Source organism: Protopterus annectens, chromosome 4.part0 (genome assembly GCF_019279795.1).
Source record: "Protopterus annectens isolate FY-2018-M chromosome 4.part0, PAN1.0, whole genome shotgun sequence".
NCBI classification, from domain to species: Eukaryota; Metazoa; Chordata; order Ceratodontiformes; family Protopteridae; genus Protopterus; species Protopterus annectens.
Window position 1 is genome coordinate 1140870264 of NC_056733.1, and position 22500 is coordinate 1140892763.

General features: G+C 36.3%; 1 protein-coding gene across 1 annotated transcript in view; it reads right to left on the bottom strand.

Moving 5' to 3' along the window:
• Positions 1 to 22500, bottom strand: part of NEURL1B (neuralized E3 ubiquitin protein ligase 1B) — a 305897-nt gene that overhangs the window by 282158 nt on the left and 1239 nt on the right. The gene's annotated exons all lie outside the window — the stretch shown is intronic.

Here is a 22500-nt window from a genome sequence, read left to right on the forward strand (position 1 = left end):
TTATGGTGTATGTGTGTGTGTGTTTGTGTGTGCTTGCATGTGTTTGTTTTTGCCTGAACAAACACATATGTATGTATGTATACAGGTATGCTGACATTTATAAAGTGACACCTAGAAAGACTGTATGCTAAAGTGGTTAAAAAAACAGGCTTTCTTACTTTAATATTGTGAGATCTTATTTTCAGAACTGTTATCTGATCCTAATCTGTCTCGGATGCTCCATTCTGGTGTTTGAAAAGGCAATTGCGTTCTAATATAAACTATTCCTGATCACAGAGTGCATATTCTCCTCATTATAAAATGATCCATAGACTGTCATATGCTCACAAGGCATGTCTTTTCTGTTTGTTTGTCCATGTGGTATGTATTCGCTCTTCAGGCTCCTCAGTGCCGAGAGTTAGGCATGGATAAAATGTCATGACACTTTCTTAACTCTTGTCACACTGTCTCTTTCATATTATTGCCCATAACGTTTCACAGTTGTATGTACAGAAATGTTCACAGAGTAGGTGTCTGCAGCCATGGTTTCTTTCCCAATCACCAGAATCATAAAACAAGCCTCTAAAAGATCAAACAGCACAGTACTGTTCTGTCGTTCTTACAATAATCACAGATATTTCACATTGCTATTTTTCTTAATTTACCCTGATCTAGTTGCACTCCCACTCAAATCCTCAGAAAAGTACTGTGTTTCAAAAAGCTCTTTCATTTTGATCTAGCATCTTCTCACAGTTACATCTCTTTAACAAATTAAAACTTGCTTCCTCCTCCTTGTGCTTTATCTCTTTTCAGTTGTAATTTATGATGTACTAAGTACCAAACAAAATGCTGTAATTTTGACTTCTTACTTACCTTTCCTTATAATCCTCTGACTTGTTTCTGTACCAAACTGGAGTAGTGCTACAATAAAATAACAAAATTTGCCTCTGGCTGACCCCATAAATCTTAACCTTGGTCTTCACTAAAGCCTCTAAACTGCACTGAACTCCCTCACCAGCTCACCTTTAATCAATTATTATTAACAATCAATCAATCTCCAATCACTCTCACTCTCTAGTCATACCTTTCGTCTTACAGCAGCATCTTCCACACCATGAACTGCGTTTCTCCCACAAGAACCTCTTATCTATCTGTAAACCTCAGAGGGCTACTGGCTTTAGTCTGTACTCTCACAGTGCATCCAAGACTTGGAATACTCTTCAGATCTATACCTCATTACTATAACGTAAAATCTCTCCTAAAGAGTACCTCTCCATCTCTTGTTCATATTCCACACCATCCTGACATTCCCTCTATCACTGTCAACTTGCAACATTTTATTTTCTCTTGAGCCACTTCTGCTCATCTACCTTCGCCTTCTGTGACTTAGCCCTTCCTTCTGTAATCCTCAGCTATCCAACTTATTACATCATCTCCTCATCCTGTTTAATTCCTACCTTACCTTTTACTTAGCTAAAGTGTATCTGTAGGTTTTCTCATTCAGTTCTTAAACTGAATTTCCATCTAAATGCAGTATGATATAATTCTGTAACATTTATTTTTACTATTGCTGTATATGTGCTTCTACTACATTGTATATTTGCTCTCTGTTTTTGTTTGTAAGTTCTTGTACATTTCAAAGATGGTAATATTGTTACTATTGTTTATTTTTGTGGAGCTTTTCTCACCAGGCTTCCGCTGAAAATGGATAATATTTGTCCATTTGGACTTTCCTGGTTACCAAATGTCAAATAAATAAATAAATAAATAAATAAATAAATAAATAAATAAATCAAATTCATTTTATCCTATGCATATAAAATGTTCTAGAAAAAAATATATATCAGTATTTTCTTTATGCATATCACTTATAATAACCCACCAAACATTACAGTTCCTGAAGAAGTAATAATTGACACACACTATTGTTTTTGTTTTGTTTTACTAATACACATAACTTCCAGAAAGTTTTCATTCTTAATCTACAATAGTTCTGTTATCAATAAATTTTGTTTTCTATCAATATTTAGTTAATACATGACATATGTTAGCTGTAGATGATTGTGACTATTGAAGTAACACCCTGACCCCATGTGCAAAAATGGGAAAAGGGGTTGTGGATGGATGGACGGATGGATGAGTGGATGGACGGATGGATGAATATGATGTAATATGATTTAAGGTAACAAATAATAATGAATCAGACTTTACCATCTCCAAACCACCTGACTCATCTCTGTAAAAATGTTTGTTCTAATCCAGTTCACTATTGCTCTCTATAGTGCAGACAAGAAAATGAATTAAGTTCTCTATTTTTAAAAGAGTTTTTAATTCCAGTTATAGGGTCCTCTTAACATTTACTAATTTATTTTAATAATTTTAATTAATTTTCCATATTTAAGTTCTAAATCTACCATATTAATTGTTATATTGTTGTTAATCTTTAAAATGTTTAGATCTAAACATTTAAATCATAAATAAAATAAACAAGTATATAAATAAATGAATCACTCTACATTTTAGGAACCTAATTGAAACAAAACAAATTGTGTCAAACATACTGTTTATCTACAAATCACTGATAAAGACCACAACTTTTTAGCCACCTCTTTCATCTGTTTTCGTTATCACAGTTTAAATCCATATTACTAAATTTTATACCTAATACCAGTATCTCCTTTGCTAAATCCCAGTCTCAATATTCCACAATTTATTTTATACTTCTTATAATATGCAATCAAATCATTTCTTTCTTTCTTCTAATATATCTACTGTATACTCTGCCAACATGTTGTCCTTAACAACAATAAAATGGTCAGTATAAGTACTTGCTCAACTGAAGTGACAACATCCCTTAATAGCCCTGCATCTGAAGGCTAGAGCCTCACTTGCTCTCCTGTGGAAGAGGTGAGCCCATCCAATCCATCTTTCATAAAACTTCCTCATATGCATCCAATCCCACCAAAGCCTATTCATATACTTCTGATTCATGTGTTCTTATAAAAATCTGTATTTACCCAAAGATTAACTGCTTTGGTCTCATCTGCTTCGTTTCCTAGTGTATACCACACAGCTCTGTTGTCTGAATAACTGGTTTCCAAAATCCTCCTTGCGTGATTGATTATGGTATACATATTATTAACTTATAACACTGTTTCTTAAACGATTTCTGTAGTTAGTGTTACTATTTCCTTACTCTTGCAGACATCCATCAACTGCATTGTTTTCTTGATGACCATGTTTCCGTACTGCACACTTAAACTCTCCCAACTATCCACAGCATGTCAGTGTTAGTAAATGAGGTAATATTCTTTCAACTAATTGTACTTGTCTGTTAGCTTCAGCATAGGAATAAGCTGTGCACATTCTTAAATGTTTTCAGGAAGCAAAAGTCTACAGCTCAAACTTTCCCACAATCAAGAATAACAAAATTTAGCACTTTTATATTATATTCCCCTTTATCAAATTTGCTGTTCCAGAACATTCCCCACAAAGATCCAAATCATATCATACTCCATCTTTTTATACTTGTCTCTGGAATATCTTTTATAAATCTCATATCTAATAAACAATATACTGTTTTTTTTCACCTTTTGTAACAATTCGAGAACAGTACATTTCCTTATTTCAGTTTTTATGTTGTTAACATTAACAGATGGGATTGGGAATTTTGTACACTTGGTTTGCATTCTTACTCTCTTTTCTTATTTCTTTATTTCTTTTTAATCTGTCTTTCATTTCCTTTTAATATTCAGTACTCTGTTCAATGAAGTTTACTTTTTGTATCAAAGCAGAATCTTCATAACCATCTTCCAACACCTTCCTTACTTTGCAAACCTTCAAAACTGGTGCTAATACCCACAGCTTACCCTAACTACACTCTTGAGTTTAACAAATTATTATTTTTTTGTTTTTCAACACATTTTCTTAATGCTTATCTCAATTTATCTCAACATGTTCTTTTTGTTTTCTGTGAAAGTTTGTCCAGAAATGACCGATTTCCCATACCTTACACATTTTGTAATAAATGTTTCTTTCCTTGCTCTATCTACTCACACTGTCCATATCTTTAACTTTCACTAATAAAATACTCACACGCTGTACAAAAATACCAACTTTATTTGTGCCCTCATAACCAACAGTGCATCGTCGTTACCACATAAATCGTATTTGGTGTATCTATCAGTTTACGGTTTTCCATTTTCAGCATGACAAACTTTCTAGTCCTGCGTCCAGAGTCCCAAATGATATCTTGTCTTCTATAAATTCATAGCAGCTTTGCAATACACTTTGAATTCCATTTTAATGTCCTTATATGGTATATTTCATTTCTCAACTGAGCAGTTTGCACCATCTTACTGGGGTTATTAATCACACAATTTGACCAAGGATTTTGTCTCTGTTTTATTAAAATCAGACAATGCAGCCTTCCATGTTTCCTCTCTGTAAAATGAATCAGCTTAAAATGCTTCAGTACTTAAATTGATTAAAGTATGCACCTTGAGCATCTTTGTTTTCAAAGGGGTTCAAGAGTTTCAAAATCTAATCTGTCTGAAATTTGTCCTACTTTCGCATACTGAAATTGAATGGCATCCTACCTCTATCCAATTTTATCTTTACTAACACCAAATCTCACAGTTTAAGAACAGACTCTGCGTGCTTTTTCTGGTCTACATTATCTAGGACATACACATAGTGCATGGGTCAGGACACAGTACAATACAGTTGCACAATTCCTGTGCTGCTGTTTGAATGCATAAGTCAAAATATTTTTATATCAAAGTCAATAAGTATTGCAGGATGTGTTTTGTACTTGTCTAAACGTAGCGGTAAGTGTAATGTAAGTAATACACACAGTGCACAAAACATGTTGAAATTATCCTTGCAGATATTAAGTGGTACCACATGACATGCTATGGGACCAGCTAACTTCTCACCATATGCAGTGGGACACCTGCAGGGGGCACTATATAATCTTCTCAGTATTAACACACAAGTTGATATGTAGTTCATTCCATCATATTCATGCACTGTGTATATCCCTTGCACAACAGCTGTTTACATACATACTAAATAACCTAATAAACATCTCTTGCTAACACTCTACTGCTGAAATATGTATGAAAGAAACATTTGATTATAGTTAATAACAAGTGTAGACTGAGTAACTGTAGAAGCTACGCTGTCCGTGTAATCTAAGAAAGTGCGAAACATTATGAAGCACATTTAGGTTGCTAATATGCAATTAACCCTACAATTGCAAATATACATTTCTCATCTGCTGTACATGACTATAGATTTAATTACTGAAAAGAAAGTCTTTGATTTGGGTCAGAGTTTGACTATTTTTCCGCTAACTTGTATAAGAACTACATATTAGCTCAGTCTAAAGTTTCTGCACTTTTCATAAGCACACATTTTCTTGATATGCAAATAAGCAAACACCAAAAAAGTATAAAAAGATGTCAAATGTGTGTCATGTTTGCATACAATATTCAAATGATTACTGAAGTACTTTGGTGACATTTATAGACCGGTTTGTCAGAATACTTATCTTCCATGTTATATACAATATAACAAAGTAGAACAGTACAGCAGTACTTTTTTACTTTTGGTAGATACTCTTGTAAAAGTCTATCAGACAGTTTATCTCTGAAATTAATGAAACTGTACTCAAAAAGAAGATCAGAATCAGCTTCCTCGCATCACCGAATAAAAGGTTTAATTTTCCTCACGTAAAATAAATCACTGCAACAGCTATGCACATCTTCTGCTACATATTAACACACACAATGAAAGTTTTAATAACAACTACAGCTTAACAGCATTAAGTACTGACATTACTGGCCAACCAGTATTAACCTTGTACTTTCAGTGATGTCATGTTGTCATCTGATCTGCCTGATTTTGGAGATGGACTTAACGCTGAGCACTGAATGTAATCCCTGCAGTAATTGTGACAAAGTATATGTGTGGAATAAATAACATTCATGAGGCTACAATTAAAGTTGATACAAAATTAAAATGTACTGAAGAGTTACCGAGGCCTTTTGGCATGGGAAATTACAACCTAGTCAGTAATTATATGAAACATACCTTCAAAAAACAATATTTCACACTGGGTTCAATACTGGATTACTGAATGACCTTGGGACATATCATTAAACTATGACAGAAATCATCTTTGAAAAGACAGATTACTGCCAATAACAATTAAAACATTGTAAAAAACCTACACTGACTAGCTTCAAGCTGTCTGTATTACACTTTCACCTTTTCTTTTATCACTAAAGCTTCAATTGCTGCTGATTGTTTAGAAAAATGCAGTGTTCTTAAGATAATTAATGGCTATTTAGTTAAAAATTTAGCTTTTAGAAAGTCAAGCATTTAGATTATGTGTTTTTATATATATTTTAGGTTTCTTTATAATTCCTCAAGATAACTGTCTGTGCAAAAGGATTGGTAGTAATAACTCAAAAGTGTAACCATTCTTATCCAGAATGAGTGAAACACTACAAAATATCAAACAATGTTTTTTTTTTTTTTTTGCCAGTATGTACTCTTACTTAGATATATCAGTTTTTAGATAACAGTGACTGGAAAGAAGAGCCATTTCTTATTGTCTCTAGAACAAAACTCCACAGACAACCAGTACAGGCAATGATACAAAACAATACTTGAGTGTAAGACACCCATGCAAATACAATCTGGTGAAGAGATGCCCAGGCAGTCTGGCTCTGGGGCGTTGACAGGTAAAGCCCTGACTGTGACATTAACAACAGAAGTCTGAGTAGCTGCTTGGGTACTGGAAGGGACAATCAGGGAAGGACAGGTGTGGGTTGCTGATGCTGGCTTGTCCACTCCTGAGAAAGGAAGAAGTGGTTACAGATGGCTGACCATCCCTGTGCAAGTAAAGGCTCGAATGGCTGCCAAATTTACTTGAACAATGGACATGGGCTTAGCCATCCCCAGGTAGTGATGGTAACTTCATTAGCAGGTGGATAGTAATATGTGCATGCATACATGGGGAGAAATAGTAGGCCTTTCAGTGATATGTGAACTTTTAGGTTCACAGGTAAGTATTAGGCTAGCTCCCCTTGTGGGTCAGTGTCCCTTTTGTGCTCAAATTAATTTATTCCATATGGTTAAAGATTGGCCTTACCCATTACATGGTTGATGATTACATATTACCCTTAATTAAAATATCTGGGATAATACCCCAGAGAATTTGAAGGAATCCATGTACAAGATAAAGCATTTAGGAGCTGCCCCTGTCCATTAATAGTGCAGGGGGTAGTTCTGAGGTAAATATTCTGTTTCCCATAAATAGATCCAAGTTGTGCTTCAATATGGACAGGGATGAACTTTGTTTTATGTTGATGGGGAGTCTGTTCCTGAGCAGTAGTATCCTGTGCGAGATATACTTGTCCCTCCAAACTGTTCTGTTGATGTTGCAGAAGAGGTTTAGATCCCTAGACTGAGTATTTCTGATATCATTTAATTTGCTGATGTGCAGTAAATCCATCGGTAATGGGTCAGGGGATGCCTTGTATGCCAGGCACAGGTCACCTTTTAGCAGTCTGTTGGATACCAAGTATAGTGACACGGCTTTGAGTCAGTCCATGTAGGACATGTTGTTTTTGGCCTTGTATCCTTTTAGTAAGGTATCTCTGTGGACATTCTAGTTGTTGCATGTGTCTGGACAGATACATGGCAAAGGAGGTATTACATTCAATGACTGGGCTAATAAGGTCTGACAAAAAGGGAACAACATCCTTAGATTTAGATACAATCCATCTGTTTATAAGCTGTACAATACAGAAGGACCTTTCTAGTGACAAGGGACAGATTCTGATCAAAAGTTAGGTCACTGTCCATATAATTTCCCAAATCCCAAACAACTAGGTTAACTCTTAGGAAATATTTGTAATGTGATATTTCTCTGGGACAGATGAGTTATCAAAGGATACAATAATGCATTTTTTGACATTTAATTTCAGTCCATGATGTTGGCACCAGTTATTTATTTGGGACAAATCTTCCTGTAGGATGGCTAAGTCATTAGAGGAGTCAATGACTGCTCCTAGCTTACAGTCATCTGCAAACTTAGTCAGCCAGAGCCCTTTGGTACTGACTTTTACTTCAGAAAAGTAGATGTCAAACAGAAGAGGTTGCAGCACAAGAACCCTGGGGGACTCCACCGATGACTGGTCTTTCTGTGGAGGTAACTGATTTCCTGCATTCTGTCTGTGAACCAGGTGGCAATCCAGTGGGTAACATAGGGGTTTATTCCCAGTTTATATAGCTTTTCTGCTATGCCTGAGTTGAGAATTGGGTCAAAAACTTTGGCCAGGTCGCTGTATGTAGTGTGTACCTTGTTGCCTTCATCCAGTGCTTTGGTGAATGTTTCAAAAGACTGCACCAGGTTGAGTAAGCATGACCTGCACTTGATGAATCCAAACTGAGATGGGTACAGTGTTTAGAGGTTCCCTATATCCTGACTGTTAGCTCCATGATAAGTCTTTCCATGGTTTTGCATATGAAGCTGGTCAGACTTACGGGTCTGTAATTGCCTGGGCCTGTGTAAGGTCCTGCCTTATGCAGGGGGGTGGCTCTTCTCCATTCATGTGGTATGAAACCTGACCGGAAGCTGAGACTGAACTGATTTGTTAGGGGGGGTTGGCTAAATTGTTTATTTAAGAAGCATCCAGAGGTATTGTCAGAACCCATTAATGCAGTATTTTTAACTTTTGCTATCAGTTTTAGGACTTGATTTTGTGTGATAGGAAAAGGCGAACCATTTTTAAATATATATCTTGAGGGGCAGATGGAGTGGAGAGAGGGGTAAAGTTAGAGCTAAATTTATCAGCAAGTAGGTTCAGTATATTTTCAGTTTCAGTCTACCTAACATTGTTCACAATTAGCTCAGTGCATTGCTACATTGTGCTTTTGAGATTAGGAACATAACTAAAAATGCCTTGTGATTGTCTTTGACTTGGGTAGCTATTTTAGCCTCAGACTTGGCTTTGGTGGATTTTATTAAGCTCCTGATTTATTTGTCTATTTTACTGACAAGGACTCTAACATTCTGGGAATTGGTCTTCTTATTTTTGGCCAAAATTATTTTTTCTTTTATTAAAAAGCTTGTTGATATTATGGTTCCACCATGTGGGTTTGTTACTGGGGTTTGCCCTGCACTTGTCCCTATGGTACAGCTGCATCTCTGCAGCTGTTTACATGCTGGTCCAGTGTGGTGGTATACATCTCCGCATATTCAGTGGAGTTAGCTGGTTTTGTTTGGGTTTTGAAGCTTGCCAGTCTGTCACTTAGGAGTAGATAGTTTCTCTTAAAGAAATTTCTAAAGTTACCTTGAGTGGAGGGACCTCTGTTTTCCATTTTATTTCAAAGGATACTTCTTTATGGCCAGACCTTATAAGTGATGAAGATACACAAGAGATGATGCAAGTTGCACCCATATTTGTAAGGACAAGATCCAAGATGTTAGTCCTCCTGTGGGAGCAATTGTTCCAGGACATTTGTACTGACAAAGACCATAAATATTTGTGCTTACGAACTAGTGGTGGTATAGGTTTTTCCAGTCTATAGTTGAACAGTTTAGATCATCTAGGAAAATGGCACTGGGTTTAATACTGAGTGATTCTAGTTCCTGTAGATAGGTGTTGTGGCTTTTTTGTGTCATACAGGTAGCTAATATATGCTATGGGGCCTTTCTAATTGTTATTCGTACATGAAAAAGCTGCAGTGCATCCGCTGCTTTACCAGCCCTGATGCAAGTCTCTTCTGGATATACACTGAGACACCTCCTGCACAGTAACTGGTCAGTAGCAGTAGCTTATGTCAGCCATCAGAGAAAAGGTTAGGGATAAAAATAATTGGCTGTTGCCTCTGTGGGGAATGAATGGGTTCTAAACCAGTAGGGTGAGGCTCTATAGCCATGAGGCATACTAAGAATGCCTCATGGATAACAATAAAGAATGGTATCCCTTTATGAGAAATCCTGTTTTATATAGCAAAACTTTAAGTAATTAAAAAATAAAAATGTTTGGAAGTTACAATTAACAAACGTAATTTCAGGTAGCGTACAGAAGCTGCCATACCTTTTAAACATTAGCATTTGGGAATGTTAGCGGTGAGCGTAGCATGTCAGAGGTGGAGCAGATGATAGTGCAGTAAGATGACTCATTTGTTGATATGACTGGGTTTGTTATAAATACATTTCCATGTAGTTTTTAAAACACACATACATGTAACTGAGAAAGAACTATCTTTACTGCGATTTGACCCTAAGCTCTTCACAATATCAAACAAGTTACATTATCAGAAGCATCGGTGAAGCAAATGAAGACTGTCTCAAAAAGTATCCTTAATCTTTACTAATATACTACTTGGGTACACACAAATAAGCACCCATTATGAATACTGTCTAAGCTGTGGAACATCTGCAAGCATAAGTGAAAAAAATAACTGTCTCAGCTGAAACTTGAACCCATGCCCTTTGACATGTGGGCGGCACAGTGGTGCAGTGGTTAACATTGTCACCTCACAGCAAGAGGTTCTCCGGTTTGATTCTCGGCTGGGGTGCCTTCTGTGTGGAGTTTGCATGTTCTCCCTGTGTTCGCGTGGGTTTCCTCCGGGTACTCCGGTTTCCTCCCACATTCCAAAGACATGCATCTGGAGCATTTCTCCCCGGGCCTCTGCTGAAAACAGGCTCTGTGGAACCTAGTCGGACTTTCCTGGTCAACAAATGATAAATAAATAAATAAAATAAATAAATGTAATTCTGACCATGCTACTGGGTACGACTGCTGAATCAACAAAATACCTACATTTTCCTAAACACCATAATGTTCCCTAATGGGCAACTGATGGCATATAAATAGTCACCGATTGCAAACATGCATCAGTAGTGTGTGTATGTAATGGAATATATGCCAAGTGCTGGTGAAACTTTACTCCTAGTCCAATCAGGGTGCGGAAGGAGACTGTGTTACATCACTCTGATTCACGATAATGCAGTGTTCTCCTCTGAAGCACTGCATGTGCTGGTAATCTTCAGACTGGAAAATAGGCAGAATATCATATGGCTTTACCCCTTTAAAAACTGCTGTGATACTTCAGTCAACACACACACACACACACACACACACACACACACACACACACACACACACACACGCTCACACACTGCACAATTTGTTTCTTTATGACAAACTCAATTAACACACAGATGCGCGCATGCACACCCACACACCCATATATATATACTTGCAGCACTAATTCGATGTATATCCAGTGCAGCCGAAAATGCAACTAATTCTTGTACAAGTGTTTCATCTTTTTCATTGTTGGCTGTATCTTGTATCTTAGACATGGCCATTAATATCCTGTTTTGCAGGTACATCATTATCATGATTGTCATTGATTCAGCAAGTTATACAATTCAGCACAGTGCATATGTAACCTGCAGTGGATGCTGTGCAGTTTAGTTCTGTCCTCAGATGTGCTAAAGATGTAGTGCTGTCCTCAGATGTGCTAAACATGTAGTTCTGTCCTCAGATGTGCTAAACATGTAGTTCTGTCCTCAGATGTGCTAAACATGTAGTTCTGTTCTCAGATGTGCTAAAGATGTAGTTCTGTCCTCAGATGTGCTAAACATGTAGTGCTGTCCTCAGATGTGCTAAACATGTAGTTCTGTCCTCAGATGTGCTAAACATGTAGTGCTGTCCTCAGATGTGCTAAACATGGGAATGTGGAAATGCAGTAATCCTTCTATCCCATGAAATCTCTAGAGATACTGTACTCCATACATTCCCTGTATCAAGTACAAGAATACTGGGGGCTGTAGTGGGCAATACTCATCTCTGTCACACTGACACACTTCTTCTATGAAGTACTAGCTTTATTAGGCAATTCCAGTTTAGAACTACAGTTCAAGTCTGCAAAGCATATACACTCCTGATAATGCCTGATAACATATGCCTGTCTATGAGAAAATGCGTGTGTCTGAATATGGGGATGTTAGGTTGTGCTCTCTGTTAAGGCATTCATCGTTGCCTTGATTCCAATGAACTAGTGTATAGCATCCAATCTAAGTTGGGCTGTCATATAGGACAACCAAGCTGCATTAGCCATTGCAACATGTATCTTATAAGCAATTTCTTTTTAGTTTCTGTAGCTTGTCTACTCTGTGTGACATGGTAAATGGCCAGCTATTGCTTGTGTCACTGTTGTCAGAATAGCTCTCACCATTTCCAAAATGTGGAACACTCTTTATTGACTTAGTAAGAAGTACACTTAAAAAAGCTCCTAGCATAGTTAAATGCATGTCTTTATACTTATAAAAAAGTTACTTGGATGAATTAATCTGATTCAGTATTTTTTGCAGGGATCATACCTCTCAACCTCTTAATGCAAGAAATTTGGACAAAGCCAAAAATAGGGACATACTTTAAACATTGCTCTTATAAGCTTAAAAAGTTACTAGAATAAGAGCTATTGTATTAGCATGCATTTGTCAGTTTTTATTTAGTGAGTTCATTCTCCACTGATTTGCCAGTAAAACAAAACATAAATTGTAACAGGAACAAACCAAAATTTTGAGGCAAAAATCTGAACAGATGGACAGTTATGGCATGAATATTAATTAAAGATATTCTTAACAATGAAACAACGAGTTAGTGTGGAATATGAATTTTTTAACATTCAAAATGAGGGGTATTTTTCATAATGAGATACATTTGAGAGGTAAGGCTGTCGGAGGTAAGTAATATGACACAAATACACAAACATTCAATAGAAGAGCACATTGTAACCAAAAGGAAGCAGATTCTAGGATACTGTACAACTCGTTGAACAGTGTCATGTGGCACATGACTTGTTTGGACATCTGGAGACAGTGCTATGTATTATGAAAGCAGTGTGAAACGGTAATATGACATACTAATGACTGAACACAATATACTGGTTAAATGACACAGTCACCTAGCACGAACAACAATCCACACTTATAAAACTGCACAAAAATAAAGGAAGGAAAATGAAACTGGGTTTTGATGTTAATTTGTCTGTTGATTCACAGTTTTCTACATGAAATCAGCATTTTCTTTGAAAATAATTCTTTTTAACCCCTTCAGGCCCCATAGTCCAAATAAAGTTTCAAATATGTATGATGTTATGGTCATACAATGCAAAAACATCAGCTATGTGATGATTGCAGGTGAGACACAAGAATCGTGTTTGTACAATAGTAGCTTATTATTTGTTACAGTACTTCATTAATGCCTGTACTATTAAGTATCCACCATTAAAAATTGGCACTATTACTGGTCAAGCTTAGATATACATGCTGCTCCATGACATTAACATAAGAAAGCAAACAGTATCATTGTAACTGTGCAGCACAAATATCATAACATTAACATAAGAGAGCAAACAGTAACATTGTAACTGTGCAGTACAAACATCATAACATTAGCATAAGAAAGCAAACAGTAACATTGTAACCGTGCAGCACAAATATCATAACATTAACATAAGAGAGCAAACAGTAACATTGTAACTGTGCAGCACAAATATCATAACATTAACATAAGAAAGAAAACAGTAACATTGTAACTGTGCAGCACAAATATAACATTAACATAAGAAAGCAAACAGTAACATTGTAACTGTGCAGCACAAATATCATAACATTAATATAAGAAAGCACAGTAACATTGTAACTGTGCAGCACGAATATCATAACATTAACATAAGAGAGCAAACATTAACATTGCAACTGCACAGTACACATATACCATTAACATAAGAGTGCAAACAGTAGCATTGTAACTGTGCAGCACAAATATCATAACATTAACATGAGAGCAAGCAGTAACATTGTAACTGTGCAGTACACATATCGTACCATTAACATAAGAGAGCAACAGTAACATTTTAACTGTGCAGTACACATATCATAACATTAACATAAGAGAGCAATCATTAACATCGCATGTGTGCAGCACAAACATACCTCTCAAGTGTACCTCATTATGAGGACCGTACCTCATTTGGGGTCTTAAAAAGTTCTTGTTCCTCAAAGTTCCTCAAACTTCCACATTGAAAGACTCTGTCACACATTCAGTGTTAGGAATTTTTTTAAGTGAAATGCATTGTAAATAGAAATGAAACATATTAATTCATTAAAAGATCTTTTTTATAAGTAAAACCAGCATATTTTAACCATCATATGACCTTCCTAGTTGAAGTTGTTAGTAAGCCATTAGTATGTGTTCCACATTTTGCTCAGTTGTTCCACATTATGAGGGCTAGTGTTCCTCATTTTGGACATTGAAGGTTGAGAGCTATGAGCACAAATATAACATTAAAATAAGAGAGCAAACAGTAACATTGTAACTGTGCAGTAGACATATCATAACATTAACATAAGAGAGCAAACAATAACATTGTAACTGTGCAGCACAAAGATCATAACATTAACATAAGAGAGCAAACATTAACATTGTAACTGTGCAGCATAAATATCATAACACTAACATAAGAGAGCGAATGGCAACAACTGTGCAGTACACATATCATAACATTAACATAAGAGAGCAAACAATAACATTGTAACTGTGCAGCACAAAGATCATAACATTAACATAAGAGAGCAAACATTAACATTGTAACTGTGCAGCACAAATATCATAACACTAACATAAGAGAGCAAATGGCAACAACTGTGCAGTACACAAATCATAACATTAACATAAGAGAGCAAACAGTAACACTGTAACTGTGCAGCACAAAGATCATAACATTAACATAAGAGAGCAAACATTAACATTGTAACTGTGCAGCACACATATCATAACACTAACATAAGAGAGCAAATGGCAACAACTGTGCAGTACACATATCATAACATTAACATAAGAATGCAAACAGTAGCATTGTAACTGTGCAACACACATATCATATCATAATATTAATATAAGATAGCAAACAGTAACACTGTAACTGCACAGCTCACATATATCATAACATTAACATAAGACAGAAGCAAACAGTAACATTAAAACTGTGCAGTGCATGTATTGTAGCATTAACATAAGAGAGCAGACAGTAACACTGTAACTATGCAGTACACATACGTATTAATATAAGAGAGTAATCAGTAACATTGTAACTGGGTAGTATACATATCGTAGCACTAATATAAGAGAGCAAACAGTAAGATTGTAACTACGGAGTACATGACTTTAAGGTTACGGATAAAGTTTACTGCCACAAATGCAGAAACCATTAGAACGCTGGAGGGAAGAAAAGCACATGTTTGCACCCTAACAAAACGACTGTCTTGCAGCCATTTTCCAGTTATATTATAACATGACCTAGTAAAAAATGTCATGATGGACTAATTACAGCTCTTATTACTGTGTTTAAAGTCACTGCATCTATGCCTGCTAAGGTGCTGCACTTAACATTGTGCTCCAGTGCTAGGTATGAGTAATGACATTTTATTCTAATACTAAGGAACAGAAAAGCTGGCTAAGTTATAACTGTATAGTTGGCTTGCTGATGTAGGAGGAGTTCCCAGCTACGTTGCTGATGGCCCAAGTGTGATTAGCTTCCCAGAAGCCAGAAGGCTGGATCAGATGAGGTTTATAAAAAAAATTATGCCTTCTTTTATATCGCCACCAATTTTTGAGCAGTCAGTTGCGACAAGTAACAGCAACATACTTCTGACACTTGGTCCTGGTTATTATCTCTTGACACATTTGCTTATTTTGTCAATTTTTTCTACCAACATTCATATGTATGCAAGATATGGAGAACAGTGCCTGAATGTAAATTTAAAATTTTCTCATATGTTACTAACCACAACCCACAACATTAACTAAGTGTTCTGGAAAACATTTAGCAAATAATTTAAATGATGCTAAACAGAAGTAGCAATGCTGAAATTCTAATCCATATTGCAGACTTTGTCACAATTCTTCCAGAACTTTCTCCACATGTTAATAATATGCTCCTGATTTACATCTGCTCATAATGACAGAATGCAAAGATAAATACTATGGAGATGTGCAATAGATTGCAGCCTTGGTTTTGCAAAACTTATATTTCTCACTACTATCATTGCAGTCACAAGATTAAATTAGTACAGGTTGTCATATATCCTATAAATTCTGAAATCATTAACTTGGAAGTGAGGCTCAAGTGATATATTACTACACTCGACATGGAAAGAATGGCTCATGACTTTTATTAAGCAAAAACATTTCCTTTGAAATATGATCAAGGAATAGTTAAATTCAAACCACTGGTAGACAGTGATTATTTTAAACTGTTAAAGTGTTAATTATACACTTCTAGAAGAAAACAACAATAAAAAAATAAAAAGCTGGAAATTCTTAATAATTTCTTGTTACCCCTCACTTTTTTTTTGCTTCCACTTAAGTTCACTGCAAAATATTCATATCAGGTACTTGAATTCCTTTATTCCTTGTTCATGTAATATTTTATGCAACCATATACTAAATGTGTTGAAACTGAAGGAAGAAATACGATATGAACAACTTCACTATGTTAGAAGTTTTGGCACAGGTCTGGTTTCACAGGGAATTCTTTGCGACCCCACAGAAATAGTCATTAATTTTAATACCAAATATATATTGAAAATATTACATTTCTTTGACTTTTGCTAGCAGTCTGCAGAAACATTTTACCAATACTTATACTGTACTGACTTTTGTAAGCAGTTTTGTATGAATGTTTTATGTATCTATATATAACTAAGGATTCACGAGAGCAAACAGCTTTCAAACATCTAGAGTCAACAGGATTATACATGGAGACATGTGCAGCTGAATGAAAGGCAATGAACACATCCACTATTAAAGTATGCAAACCACTGTTACAGATATGAGATTTCATTTACTATGCAATATTTATTCTGAAAATTTCAGTTTTGTTACCTAGCTCTCTCCTTTCAGTATAATCCAATTCACTTTCTAGCCCATCCTTCTGTTTATAGGTACTAACATACTAACTGTCTAGAGCTATGCAGGGTTCTTTTCAGATTGCCTTTCAGAAGAGAACAGACTGACCTTTTGCTGACCCTGCAGCTGCCGTCTTGTGATGTCACAGGCTTGTACTCTGGTCATCTTTCTGATGCCATTAGTTGAGTTTCTATTAGTTCTCTGCAGTGCTAAATGTTCTTCCAGTATATTCTTTATGGACAGCCTACAGAGATGTAGCACAAACTCAAGGAAGATAACAAGGTGCAAAAGTTGTCCACCCTGGCCTTCAATAACAAAAGACATTTTGTACACAAGACTGCTGCAGTTTAGATCTCACAACAATTTTCTCCATAGTTCTGAGAGCTTCTGTTTTGCTCAGTTTTGTTTACTTCTTTCTTGCAATTTATTTTTTCATTCCATTCTAGCATCCTCTGTGTACCACTTCCTGGTGCTCTTCCTCAATCACAACAGCAATATGGAGATCAGTTAGTGGTGTCCCAGTATGGCAACATCCTGGCAATAAGGGAGGGTGTTTCCCTTTTGGGTTACATGAACTAATATTACATGATGGAAATCCTATCAGTTGTCAATGTTCGGACTGCACTTCCTTCTCAAACTGATGTCTGTGCTACATCACTGTGCCTTGACTGAGGGAGGGAGGCAATATCCTGGTAGAAAACAGCTTCACACCCTCCCACTGATGGGAGGAGGGCTGATAACTGCACTTTATTCTACAATATTGATGAACTTTTGGTATCCATTTGCAGTTAGATGCTGGAACACCAGCCATCAGTATCACAGATGGGAACTCCCTTTCTGTACCAGTGAGCTGATGAACTCTATATTTATTGTTGTTGTTGTTGTTGTTGTTGTGTCTTTCGGCTTTTCACGGTTAGGGATCGCCACAGCGGAACTCCGGTCCGCTAATGATTGGCAGTAGATTTTTACGTGCCGAGTTGCCAGCCCTGATGCACAACCTTCAACGAAGGTATGCCCATTCACGCATGTCTCCGCACAGAAGACGCTCTAGCTGAGAATCGAACAGAACACCGTCTTACTGTTAGGCGACAACGACTTTATTTATTTAATTAATTATAATGTTTGTGTACAGATAATGCATGCATGACAAAGGGACATCCAACCAAAAGAACATTTCTGCTTCTTCTCCATTTTCTGTCTATAGGTTCATTTACTATGAAGTCAAGGTACAAATCAAGCAACATGTTACAGCATTAAATGGAGTGAAGAAGCAGAAGAGGTTACTAGACTAATCAATATAACTCATATTATTAGACTGAGAACAAATCCAAAACAAATGTGAAATACAACACTGAACTGTATTCAGGTATTATGGCTTTCAAAGCTTTCCTGTAGCATTAGTTGTTCTTTCAGTGAAACACAGAAGGCCAATGTTCCAACACCTGCTGCTTACAATGGCAGGAAGTCGCACTATTCTGACCCTGTTCCTCCCAACCCCCAAGTGGAATTAAAATTAACAGTATATTCCATTTCTTTAATGCAAAATGCAAATACATTTGGAAAAAAAATAATTAACACAAGACTTCAATGGCCAGCAGCCAGAAAAAAAGAGGTGTGGCAGAAGTCATAAATAGTGACTGTGCTATGAGTTCAAACTGACTTTTAACACAGATAGTCTGTTTCTGGCAGAATTCTTGCAATGAAAGTGACATTTATTTTGTAGTAAAGGGATTGATTACCAGTGCATATAACATTCTGAATGCATTTGGTCAGATTTTAATTTTATTGTATAAGATTTGTCTGATGATACAACCCACTGATAATCTGCTTAATCCATTCTGCACTTCTAGGTTCGATACCCTCAGTTTCCAGCTCTACACTGTGAAACTCTTTTACGAAGAAATTTGCTCAGACTGGTATTCCCATCTAATCCATGAAAAAATGCACTTGATGGTCTTACTCTGTTACTAAATTGCTAAAAATAAAACACAGCTAAACAATATATTGCGAATTATTATAAACATTATGTTTTGAGCACAGAGTAGATCTAATGTCACAACTTCTCTTACCCTAATAATTGAGGAAGGATATCAATATAAAAGTAACTAACATAAAGTGTTGTTTAAATAGTTATGTATGTAGCTGGCTTTTTGCCGAATTTAACAATTCATTATTCAATTTAACAAGACAGAGTTACCAGACTCTTTAGAAAATGCTAGAACTGTAAGACTGTGCCCTTCTCTGCCTTCAGTTAAATCCACACATGCACAAAGCGCAGAGTACGCCTTTTTGAATGCATTTTTATATATGTTACTTGATTTTGTTTGTTAAACGTCACAATGGTAATGTTACTATAGCAACTTTGAAAACATCAATTTACATAAAAGTCTGAATTTCATTAGAAAACCTTTCAGAATTCATCAGGAAAGGTAGAAAAATTATGCAAATAAAATGCTTCAGTATAACACACTCACACATTCAAATGTCACTCAAATCTGAAATATCATATTTCTGTTTGTCCCATTTTTCTAGGTAGTTATATGTAATCCCCCTTCTCTTGGGCTCATGTTTTGTACAATTTCTTACAACTTCAGCTCACCTTAACACACCTGTTTTTTTTGGGGGGGGGGGGTTAAGTGCTACTTACTGTCCTACAAACTAGAAATTGACAATCTTCTGTGACAGTGACTTTTATTAGTGAACCATGTAGCTCAGTGCCATAATAAATGCCCCCCCCCCAAAAAAAAAAAGAAGAAGCAGAAGTCTATGACAAATCTTGCTTTTAATAAAATATTCTGTAATATTTACTTGGATGTCATTGAAATTGGGTTTTAGTCGCTGCAGCATGATAGAAGCGGTAGATTATAACACACATACACACACACACACACACACACACACACACACACACACACACACACACACACACACACACACACACGCGCACACACACACACACACACACACACACACACACACACACACACACACACAGATGCACTCACCCACACCATGCCTTCTTGGGACATTGTCAACTGAAAAGACAATTTCATATATTCTGGCTACTTCAGAACAGGCGCAAGTGCTTAATGAAAGTAAAAAGCAGACAGAACTGCATCCTAGTTTTTATAGGCAAAGCAAAGCTTTCCACCTATCAATCTAAGTAAATCAAATGAAATAAGAAAATACATAGAGAAAAGCTATCAGGAGTTACAAGGCTTCACAAAGTAAGTGCATTCAAATGAGAACTAAAGGAAGAAAAGAAATAGTTAAAAACAAAATGAAAAAGTCTCCTACTATGGGTGGTTCGCTAAATAAAGACATTTAAAACAAAACGAAAAAGACTGCTACTATGGGTGGTTCACTGAATAAAGACATTTAAAACAAAATGAAAAAGACTGCTACTATGGGTGGTTCACTAAATAAAGACATTTTGATGTCCCTCTTCCAAGCAGCTGTCACAGCTTTAACACGCTGTGGCTCGCACCTGCTGTCTTCCTGTGCTGGAAGCTAGTCTGCATGGGTGGGTCTGCACATACACATTCCAGCAGCAAAGGAGTTTTGTATACAAGGGACAGGTCAGTTATTTGTATCAGCAGAGCTTCAGAGGGTAATAGCAGCTACAGAATACAACCTGCTTCTTTAAATAAATCAGATCTTGCAATGGCTAGTGGCAGAACAGACACTGCAGAAAAAAAGGGAAACCCAATCCTTCAGGTTCCTGCACATTTAGCAGCTGCAACACTGCCTGCCCGTGGTTTGAAATTTCTACATGGGTTTCCCAGCTTTGGGCATGAAACAAACTGAGGCAGAAAGGCTAAAATCATAAACATCTCAAACAAAGTAAAATGCTTTACAGGGACGGGAAAGAGACATCAAACATAATGTTTGGAAAAAAAATGTCCCAGTGCATTTGTCTGATTCAAGGGATTTGTCACCATAATGATTTTTTTCAATATGTAGGATCATTTCATTTTAATTAAGATATTCACATGCTCATATCTACTTTATCGTGTACAGTCCCACAGTTACTCTTCAAACTCACAGTTTTCTCTTAATGGCAACACAGCAAAATGCACTCTCTTCATGTATCACACACACCTCTTAACCACTTAGTACAAGAATCAGGGAGAAAGCAAAAAAAAAATGGGTGATAAAGGCCTATAATCAGGGGCAGAACTATTTGTATAAACTTTGAAAGTTGTTAGAATAACATATTTTGCAATAGCATGCATTTTCTGAAGGAGTTGAAATGACTGCTATTATTTACTAACAATAATCAATGACATGTGAGGAAACTTCACATTTTATGTGGACTAGGCCAATAATATTGGAAATTCTGTACAACTCCGGACAGTTGACAGGTATATCCCCATTTTTCCTGGTAAGAATCTTTCCATCATAATAATTGCTTTGGTTTTAGTTTTTATCTCATTTGTACTTAGCAGATGGATTTATCCCAGAGTTTTTTTTTTTTTACAGGATAACAGGAATGTTAGCATGGAAGAACATCTGGATCTACCAATGTCTGGCATCATTACCACTAAGTCCATGTTGCACATTTCTTGTGGTTCTTACTTATAAGACAACAACTTCTGCCATGTTGCCTACATTTATACACGCTGAAATGAAAAGCATTATTGGGCTTACTCTCCCACCCACCCAAATGTGCCTACAAGCATTTTCATTGCTAGTCCTTTAGGTAATTCAGCTGAGCCATCTTTGAGCATAAAAATTCACCCCTCCCCCAAGAAACCTGATGCACCGAAGGCCCACTCCTCATCCCAGATCAGTGACATTACAAACTGAATCAGCTGGTCAGCCCAAAAGTATAGTTATTTTTGTGAAATAATATATCATAACAGCCATTTCTACAGCAATAAACCCATTAGTGGCATGTAGAATAATAACTAAAGTAGAGATTAATACAGAAAGACATAAGAACTGATTACAGTAACATGAACTTCCACTTAACATATATTTTGTGAGCACAAAGTGATTTAATGCAGTTCTCTATTTCCTAATCACAGCTGCCAAAGACAGACTTAATGATTTCTGGCCTGAAAATAAGGCAGCCTTGCAAACTGTTTCATATACTATGTATAACATATGTTATAAATAATAAATATGGTCACACCTGTGCCTAACAGTTTGACAATGTGCAGTTATAATATACCTCTGGAATACTGACAAAACTAACATAAAATTTTGTGCCAGAAATCTGGTGCCTTGCCCTGAAAATCTGGCATACTATCTACATTTTCAATATGCAGAGCATGCCCTTTTCATTCAGCTAACCTCAGAAGCAAAGGCTTTAGAGAAATACAGACAGAAATGCACTGAAAGATAAGATGAATTCTGAAGGTGTACTGCAATTTTGTAAATTACTACTGATAACTGTTTTACTGCATTTTTTTAATGACCCAATGAATTTGAGACAACCGAATGCTTTGTGTCTTGTAATGGACAATAGCTTCAGCTGATTACAGTGGTGAACTCTGGGGAAAGATGC